The following is a 10,612-nucleotide window of genomic DNA, read 5'->3' on the forward strand; positions in this document are numbered from 1 at the left end:
CATTCGCACTTTCTTCCTTACGGTTTTTAAGAGCAATGAAGCTTAATGATAGGAAAATGGCAAGAAATAAGCTCACGAGTACTAAGAGAAATGGAGTAGCCAAGCACTTTTCTCTCAACTCTTTCTCTCTTCTCGGGTGGAAGCCTCACAAAGCTATTTTCTCTTCATTTCTCTTCCAAATGGGGTGGATCTCTCAAGGCAAACAAACTTTGTTTGCTTTCTTTTTAATATGGGTGGACATAACAAGAAATAAACTTGAAATGGCTTTGTAAAAGTTCCTATTTCCTTTCCATTTCTTTCATGGGCAGATTGCCAAAAGGCTTGGTAGCTTTTGGCACTTTTTCTTTTTCTTTTATGTGGGTAGATATCACAAGGCAAATAGCCTTGAAATCACACTTTTTCACTTGTATGGGCGGATTCTACCAAGTTCCTCCATTAACTCAAATTTCTTTATTTTATTTTCTTTCCATCACATGTTATGATTATACCCTTTTTCTTTTCAAGTCACATTACCAATCTTACTTTGTTTACCATGGGCTATCTTTGCCAAACCATAGTTTTCTTTCAATTAAATACTCTTTGTTCTTTTTCTCTTTGTCATCTTTCACATGGTGGGGGTCCCACATGTCCCCCACTAAGCTTTATCCCTTTTACATGCAATCATTTGCATGTAATAGTAACTTCACTTGTAAATTCCATCAAGCTAAGCAATCTCACTTGCATTTCACTTTTAACTTCACATGCAAATTCCATCAAGCTAAGCAATCTCGCTTGCATTTCACTTTTAACTTCACATGCAAAATTCATCAAGCTAAGCAATCTCGCTTGCATTTCACTTTACTTGCATCCTACTTGAATTTCATCTTGCTTTCCATAATACAATTATATATACATCAAATATTCTTTTAACTTTTCATTATTTACAATTGGGTCCTTCCATCATTCCTTTATTTTCAATTCTCTCCTATTTTTCTTCCATTGCACTTGTTCAAATAAAATGTCAAATTCATACTTTACCAAGATGTGACCATAATATTTAAATATATACTTATTTTTTCTCACTTTAATTTAATGAAGGCGCATGGGCCCCACTAAAGCTTCCTTTCTTCGAAATATTTCTTACTTCTGCTCCCCCACTTAGACAAATTGTATAAATCACACGTTCTTCTTGTAATAAAACCAATTTAACATCTATATTATTTTAATATTATTTTATTCAAAAATTAATGTTTTATTTTAAAAATTTCCTCTAGCCTTCTAGGGCTCCAAAACATCTTACTTTGTCTTGGTTTAGCTCTATAACGCCTTCTTAACTCCACAACTTTGACCTCAATAAGATATTATTATTTCATTATTATTTTATCGTATACAAAATATTTTATTCTAAAATATTCCTTTCACCTTCCAACAGTCTTAAACACTTCCATTGGCCTCAATTGACCTTCATCCTATCCGTAAGGTCATATTAGGCACCACACCAAAGTACGCGGTGTTACATGGAGATGGTTCAAAAGACCACAAACAAAATATAGTTGATTAAAAAGAAAAGATGTTGGCGACATATAGTCATCAAAAGTCATATGTCGACTATAAACATTGAGATTTGCAATTTAATGTCAAAGATCATGATTCCCTTAGAGTATTACCAACCAACGACATTAAAAGTGTGAGACCTCAGCCTCTATAGGCTCGTAACTAGACATAGACGTAATAACATGGGCTAGAGGTAGTTTCGTCATTTCCTTAGTAAGTCCCTAAAAGTAATTTTTTAAACAATATTAAGGCCAAAATAGGCCTAAGGCATAAATGAATGATGAAATACGGGTAAAATGACGAAGGAAATAAAACTAATGATGATTCTTGAGGTAAGGGCAAAATGGTCATTTTTCATCTTGGGTCAAAATTTTTAAGTTTCGTGAACCTAAGTATTTCTAGACTATTATGGACCTTGTCCTAGTATCAAAATAACAAAATGATTGCACAAAGGATTTGAGGAGAACAAGCTAACTTGCTAAGGGCATTTTCATAAATTTAAGTGGAGTTGGATAAGCATGAGCTATAGATATCATCTTCCAGCAGCTTCTCATCATATTTCCAGTAGCTTTTTATTCTTTTTCTTCCTCTCATCTCGCATTGCTTTCATCCTCCATGGAAGCTTGATATGAAACCTCCATAACTCCTCTCAAACTAGCTCAAATTTTCATGCTTTTGTGCACTCTTTCATAAAACCTTTGTGTTTTTTCACTTTTTCACTTTAAAACCCTTGAAAAATCCTACTTCCATATTCTCTCTCACTAGCTAGGTGTTTAGAAAGAGAAAGAGGGAGCTTTTATAATAGCTTGGAGAATTATTAGAAAGAGTTTCAAATTTACAAAGCTATTAAGGTGAGTAGTAAATTAGAGTTAATTTTTAGTGTTGAGAATGATTAGTGCTTAGACTTGTGAGTGTCTTGTAGTTGAGGTTGTAAATTCACTTTGGAGTGATTAGAATAGTGAAAATGGATAGCCACTTAATGGAACTTGGAAACTAGTAGGCGATAGCTTGTAGGACTTGTAATTATGAGAATTGAGTTAATTGTGATATTAATGTGATGATAAGTTCCAACGAAGCCCCACCGTCCCATTTGGATCATTAGGGAAGTTAGAGTCGACTAAAGGTTCAACAAAATACCGGTGAGTGAACTTGCATTTCAAAATTGTTTTGGGAATGTGAATGTATTTGCACAAAACATTTGAATGATTTTATCCAACTTTTCTTAAAACGAGTGCCTTAGGAACAAGCCCTTGATAAATTGTCTCTATGTTGTGACTTGTGGCTGTTACGAATTCATGCACTACTACATTATGTGGGTATATATATATATATGTTGTGCATGGATAGTTGATATTGTGTGATAATTATAACCTTGCGTGTGCATGATGTGGGGGGATGCACATGATGACACAAACTGTGCACGATGTGGGGGGATGCACACGATGACTCCGGCTATGTGCACGATTTGAGGGGATGCATATGAGCTGGGTGAGATGGTGGTGATATTGGTGTTTATTTATGTATATATGTATATATATGTTTATGAAATAAAAGTTCATGAATATGGTATATGGTTGTAATGCATGTGAAAATTTGGCATGTTGAACTTTGGAAATTTTTGAGTGTTTCATGTTGATTTTGTCATTTCAACAAGATGGCCTTCTTTTTGAGAGAATGGAAACTTTTTTTTGGTGCCCTGTTTCTCGCTGCAGCGAGAAACTCTCGAGTTTGAAGGGTTTGCCTGACCTGGTTCTCACTGGAGCTTCTCGCTGTAACGAAAAACATTTTGTTTTGGCCCCTTGAATCTCGCTGCAGTGAGAAACTTTCTGTCTGGTATGCTATCTTGCTGGTGTTTGCCATATTTTTCCATTTCATTTACACCATGGTTGATGATGGACTCCCAACATTTAGGGGTTTATTTAATTAAGTTTGAATTGAGGAATTTGAGAGAAAAACCCTCAGCTAGTTGAGAAAAACCTTCGTCCAGCTAATAACTTGAGCCTAAACTTTGCTGCAGCTATTTATGCTGCAGCGAGGACCCGTCGTTTTATTTGACTTGCTTGCATATCACTGAAGCTTTCATTCTTCAAATTCTTGTTTATGTATGAATTCATCGTTATCAAGTGATTAACCATTTAAGGGTTTAACGAGGGGTTTTAATAAGAATGAAACTAAATTGCATTGTTTTGAAAATAAATGCATCATGATTTCTTTAAACTTTCCTTCTCATTTGCTTGTTCCCTTCTTATGTTCACTCACTGAGTTTGTACTCACCATTTTCAACTTCATGTTTTCAGATCAGGAGGCAGTCAGTAGCTAGGTCGAGGTGTCCTCGTAGATTCGACTCTTGGTAGGTGTATTGGCATTCAGTAGCTGTACTTTCGCCTAAGTCTCTTCACTGGAAATCGAGTCTCCTTTTTGAGATGTATAGACAAACCTGATGTAAATTATTAAGATACATGTTGCAGACAATATATGTATATTTTGATGGGTAATGCCACTACGAGTTGGCAATGGTTAACATTATTTTGATTCGAAATTTTGAAATGTGACTTTAGTAACTTTGATGGAATAATGAACAGGTCACATAGATAGGCTTACTTGGGCTTAGTGGGCTATGTCCATTGAGTCCATGCGCCAGTCATGGCCCGAGATTTGGGTCGTGACAAAGAGATTCGATAAAAAGGGCAAGATGAGCCAAAGGTTTATTGGTCTATTTGAGATCCTCTTGAGGATTGGGTCTATACTTCATAGACCAGCATTTTCGTCGAATCTTGCTAGGGTTCACCCGGTATTTCACGTTTCGGTGCTCAGGAAATACCACCCAAACTTGTCTCATGTGATTCAACATGAGACTATTCCATTAGAGGATGACTTGGGTTATGTGGAGAAGCTTATAGCCAAATTGGATAGGCAAATTAAGAAATTTCACTCCTCGGTAAAAGTGCAATGGCAAAATCATTCTAGTGAGGAAGTGACATGGGAGCCCAAGGATGAGATAAGGGTGTTGTCGATTTTGCACACGCAAGTATACATATCGAACAAATAATATAGTGATAAAGTAGAGTATCATTCCCACAGAGATTTGTTCCTAAATTTTTACTAAGTACTAAAATCTTATAACAAATCAATCTTATTTAAATAATTAAAATTTGTAAAAAATTAATTAAAACAAAATTAAAATAAACACTAAATTAACTAACAAACTAAATAAGTTGAGAAAAACAATATATTAAAGAACTAGGATAAGGGATTCATTCAACATTTCATCTTATTTATCTTTCCTGGGTGATTTTACTAATCTAGAATCCAAAGCCATGGATAAGTCTCCATTGAGTTGCTTGTACAAATACCTAACTTAATTAAGACATTATATGTCTATAGGAATCGATTAAATTAAATTCATTAAGCAAGTGTCCTAATGTGGCTATGTATGGTAATCGGTACATGTCTACCTGAACCGCGAATCAGATCACCTAAGTGATGTGAACATACACTATTCAGACTTTAGTCTAATCTAAAATCTCTCTGTCAAGTTTCAATTAGATTCACAAATCAGTTAATCATTGGCCAAGTAATGAAAAGTATTAAGAACAAATTTGAATAAGCGAAACTACACCTATTCACGATAAATAAAAGAGAAACTAACATTGAAACTACATTTTAAAATCCACCACAATCCTAGAGAGATAATTTAGCTCATTATAACTAATAAAAACAATATCTAAAGAAATTTAACCATGAATCCAAGTCAAAGAAAATAAAAGAAACACGAAAGTAGAGAAAGAAACTAATTATTGAAGCTATAATCTTAATTCTCTCTCAAATTCTTTTGTTCTCTTGCTTTGTTCTTGGTTCCAAATCTCCAAAATAGTTAGCTACTGCCTCCCCCTTAAAATCTCTAAAATAAGTCCCTTAAATAGCCTCTAAGTAACCTAATTTCCAAAATCTAGTCAAATTTTTATTTTTGGAAAATCGCCCAATTGCACAGCCTTGATTTCTTGGTGTTGCTGCATTGGTCTTTTTTGCTACAATAGCAATGTAATGCTACTACTCTAGCACTGCAGTGCTGAGCTCTTGATAAAATTGTATGGTGAGCTTCCTTTCACAGTGTTGTAGCCTTGTTCTCTTAGTGCGGTGGCAGTCTACCAATTTCAAGCATGATTTTTACCCAGATCTATTCTGAACTGGGAAAAGTGGTAAGCATAAAAGTTATAGCTCTATCTCTAAAATTTTCAATGGGTTAAGAATCATGTCAATTGAACTTCTGGATTAAAAGATATAATCCAAATACTACATCATATTTAGTCCATATGTACTGCTACAGTGCTTTGACTTAGACAAATATTTTAACCATGATCCAATCTAAACTAGGTGAAGTGGTAAACATAAAAGTTGTATCCCTTCCTCTTAAAAGTCTAGTGGTCTAAGAATCACTTCATTTGGAGTTCTGTAAACAGAGATATGGTCACAATACCGCAACATATACGAATGAAGCCATCACCGTACTTGCATGGATTTTCATCAAATGAGCCTTTTTCATCAAATTTCCTACAAAAGAAATAAGAGAAATTACCAATATTATGCCTAAAGTAATTTAAAATAAAATAACATAAAATTTAACTAAAATAACTTAAATTAACTACTCAACTTGTAATCAAACTTAAATTAGAAAAACACCTAAAATGCTACGATTTGAACCTAAAATCTCAAAGATCTAACTACTTAAGCCCCCAAAATGTGTCAAAATAACTCCATATAAATAGTTATCACAACTCCAAACTTAAGATTTTGCTAGTTCTCGAGCAAAACATAAAACAACATGCAATACCTTAAGCACTAAAATTCAATTGCATCGTTTCATTAATCACCTTTAATATCCTCAAAAGTTAATCCATATTCATAATTCTAAGCAGCACACAAAAATTATTCAATTTCATGTTTCAATCCAAACACAAATTCATCATTAAGTGAAATTTCGTGTGTGTATGTGTGTGCAATCTTTTCACCTAGAATATTGTACAATCTGGCTAAGTTTACATTCATGCAAAATTCAAATTAGTAACTAACTCCATAGTTTGTTATTCATCTCTCTCTCCATTAATGTAGGCTAACACTATGTTAAAGATCAATAGGACTTTAATTAGCTTGTAATATATGGCTAGGGTTAAGGTTGGATATGGGATAATGTATAGCTCAAATCACCCTAAGCACATGGTCAATTTAGAACCTATTCAGAGCTTTATGTTCCTTCACTTAGAATACCCCTTTTCCATCAAAATTTTTCTTTTGTTCAACACTTCATTCTTTCTTTCCCTTTTTTCTTTTTCTCAATTTCATACCCTCAAACTTATTTCTTTTATTGGGTAGTGAGATGAATACAATCATGTTTTGAACTTTTCCTTATTTTTCATCTTGATTACCGCTTTCACTATGTGGCTCACAACACATCCTAAATTGACTTACGCATTTAGGAATGAGGTATGCAAGAATTGTTGGAATATTAATAAAAGGGTCTAGGCTAAAAATTATGCGTTCAAAGAAAGAAAAGATGTCATTAGGCTCAAAGGGGGAAACTGAGGATAATTGATGTAAAAGAAGGCTACAAAAGGCTCAATAGGTCTAAAAATAGCCTAAATCATCTTCTTAACTAAGTATAGCCTAGGATTTCGCCTCAAGAGAGAATCAAACAAATTCTAAAATTTAATACATAATTCAAAATTTTCACATTCACATAAACTTTCTCTAAATAAGTACAATGAATCTAAGCAAAAGGCATGGTACTCAAAATGTAAAAATCTCATCCTAATAATGAAGCATAGCATAAGAATTTACATATCACCCAAACAATATTCGCATGTTTCAAGGAATCAAAACATGAATGAACTAAGTTCTCTCATTGGATAGGTAAATTAAACGAAATTGGCACCATTAAATCTAGCTCAAATGCAAATGCACATGCATAAAAACAATTTTAACGAAAATAAACTAAGCTAAACTATCACAAAAACTAATAACGATAAAACCCTCCCTTGAACTTAAATTGCACATTGTCCTTAATGTGAAAAGCTAATAAGAATGAGAAAAGAAATTCCCCTATTAATGGTGACAGTGCATTAAAAACTCTAATTTTCTTTCACCTTATCTTCATGCTTTCCAAACTTGTGGACTCAACAAACAAGCTAGAGAGAGGTTATTACTACGTATTTAAATAGAAAAACAAAAACTATCTAACATAACAACTAAAACTAAAAAGATATAGCTTGGGTTACCTTCGAAGAAATGCTTCTTTATAGCCACTAGCTTGACTATGATATCCCCTTTTTGTTGTCTACGAAAGTACTTAAGGATATTTGGCGATCTAATTCACTTCCCAAGTAATGCTGGAGACGTTGCCCATTCGCTCTGAATGTTCTAGTAACTTTACAACAAATATCTATTGAACCACATGAATAGACCTTAACCATCTTGTAAGGACCTGACCACTTTGATTTTTGTTTCCATGGAAGGAACTTGACTAATTTGGTCAGTAACACTTTGTTGTCCTACCTTAAAATCAAGATTAACTAAAGGTAGTGGATCATGCTCATCAGAACACTGTTTAGTTTTGAGCTGTGGTGGCATTGGCTCCGATTCAAGAATTGATGCTTGTTTACTTGTAGGTGGTGGGTAGGATTACCTTGATCTTTATCAGCTAAATCCACTCTATAGCAATAAGATGTGGTTGAAAGACTCTTAGTTGCATTGAAAATAGTAAATTCCATTACCTAATCTCCAATGTTGAAAGTTATTTTGCCTTCCTTTACAGCTATAGTGCATCTGCAGTAGTTAAGAATGGATGTCCTAGTATGACCGGAACCTTTTGATCCTCTTCCATCTCAAGTACTATAAAGTCTACTAGAATGAACACTTTCCCAACTTTAAGCAAGACATCCTCTATCACCCCACAAGGGTGCCTTATCGTTCTATCAGCTAGTTGCAAGGTGATTGTAGTGGGTTGAATCTCATTTAGTCTAATTCTCCTAGCAACAGAAAAAGGCATAATTGAGACACCAGCACCTAAATCACACAAAGCTTTTGAAAAATTAAAATTACCATTTGATCAAGGGATAGAAAACTCCCTGGGTCCTTAAGCTTTGGTGGAAGCTTATTCTGGATTATTGCACTACACTCCTCAGTAAGTGTAATTGTCTCAAAGTCCTCTAGTTTCCTCTTTTTTGTCAATATGTCTTTCAGAAACTTCACATATGATGGCATTTGCTCTAAAGCTTTTGCAAAAGGAATGTTGATGTGAAGCTTTTTGAATACCTCAAGAAATTTTTGGAAATGCTTATCAAGCTTTTCTTTTTGAAGGCACTAAGAAAAGGGAGGTGGTGGTAAAGTTGCCTTTGCTTCATTCTCTTGACTTTGCCTGTCAACTATCTCAATAACCAATTTATTCTCAATAGGTTCATCTTAAAAATTAACTTGCCTAACACTATGTTCAACCTTTTTTCCACTCCTCAGGGTGATTGCCATAACTTGTTCCTTACCTTCTCTCCTTGGATTCACCTTTGTATCGCTAGGCAATGTTCCTTGAGGTTGGTTGTTTAATAAATTGGCAAGTCGATGAACCAGAGCCTCAAGGTTTTGAATTGATGCTGCTTGACTCTGAATAAGAACTGTTTGACTTTGTATAATGCTATCATTCTGTGTCATGTACTACCTTAGTAGATCTTCCACAACTAGCTTCTTTTCTAAAATAGGTGTGTCGACTTGCTGACGAAATTGTAGAAGTGCATTTGACCTTAGAGTTAAGGACGAACCTTGATTATTAGCCCAAAAAAAAATTGGGATGATTCCTCCACCTTGGGTTGTCAGTGTTGGAGTAGGGGTTATTCTGTTGTCTATTACCCATAAATTGCATTGCCTTTGTTGAGCTTGGACACTGGTGACTTGCATGATTATCTCCACATAACTCACAAGCAACAAAAGGACTTTGCAAACTATTAATACCAAAATATCAAGAGTTTTAGTTAAAGCTACTACCTAAGCAAATGATGTGGTCATAGCATCAACATCATGAATTTTAGCTACTCTTCTATGCATTGCTCGCTCTGTTGGCCACTAGTAGTTGTTTACAGCCATCTCCTCCAACAAATTGTATGCCTTATCAATCGATTTTGCTATTAAAGCTCCTCCTGCAGCGGCATCAATTGTGGTTTGAACCTGCCTAGTCAAACCATTATAAAAGTTTGCACCTGAAGCCACTTTAGGAGACCATGATGAGGACAACGCCTAAGCAATTATTTGTATCTTTCCCAAGCTTCATACAATGGTTCCGAATCTTGTTGCATGAATGATGTGATGTGATGTCGCATTTTTGCTATCTTGGCCGAAGGGAAGAATTTCATGAGAAATTTCTAAGCAAGATCATCCCATATTGTTATGGAACCAGTAGGGAGTGCATTTAACCCAGCCTTAGCTTTATCCTTCAAGGAGAAGGAAAAAGCCTCAACCAAATTACATCATTTGTAACACCATTGTGCTTGAACGTGTCACAAATCTCCAAGAAGTTTGATAGATGGCCATTTGGATAATCACTTGGAAGACCCCCAAACTGAATCGATGTTTGAATCATGGTGATGATAGTCGACTTGATTTCAAAATTGGTTGCTTGAATAGCTAGCCTTTGCTAGGAATGGCATGATTAGAGCACCAATGCAGCGGAATAAAAAAAAGGGTTGAAATAAAAATAAAACCATGCCTCCTACCTTTGGATCACCTTGGTTGTTTAATGCAAAGTTATGTAACACATAAAATCATAAAAAGAATGTACCTTTTCAAGTGATATCGTAATCAAATGGATTCCTTTTGGTGACAAAACACAAACACCTTTGGTGTGAAAGAATCCTAGCCACTAAATCACTTGGCCTCCAATGATGCACACATGATTGCAACGGATCCTTCTCAAGGAGAGAGCTTTATGCCATGGGCTTGTGCTAGCAAGTGGACAACGATTTGTCCTCTTTTCTTCTTTGATTTCTAGTAAAGAATCAAAGGAGAAGTTTTCAAAAGAAAATAAACGTCTCAAGAGTGG

The 10,612-nt window shown here is 34.9% G+C and overlaps 1 non-coding gene across 1 annotated transcript; it reads left to right on the forward strand.

The window, feature by feature from the left end:
* Window positions 1-9,789: 9,789 nt before the first annotated feature.
* On the forward strand, window positions 9,790-9,896 carry LOC148763552 (small nucleolar RNA R71). Its single transcript, XR_016025599.1, has one exon. It is a non-coding gene; the product is annotated as a small nucleolar RNA R71 (small nucleolar RNA).
* The last annotated feature ends 716 nt before the right edge of the window (window positions 9,897-10,612 follow it).

The sequence above is a fragment of the Theobroma cacao genome, chromosome 3 (assembly GCF_053813885.1).
Source record: "Theobroma cacao isolate CCN51 chromosome 3, ASM5381388v1, whole genome shotgun sequence".
Classification (NCBI taxonomy): domain Eukaryota; kingdom Viridiplantae; phylum Streptophyta; class Magnoliopsida; order Malvales; family Malvaceae; genus Theobroma; species Theobroma cacao.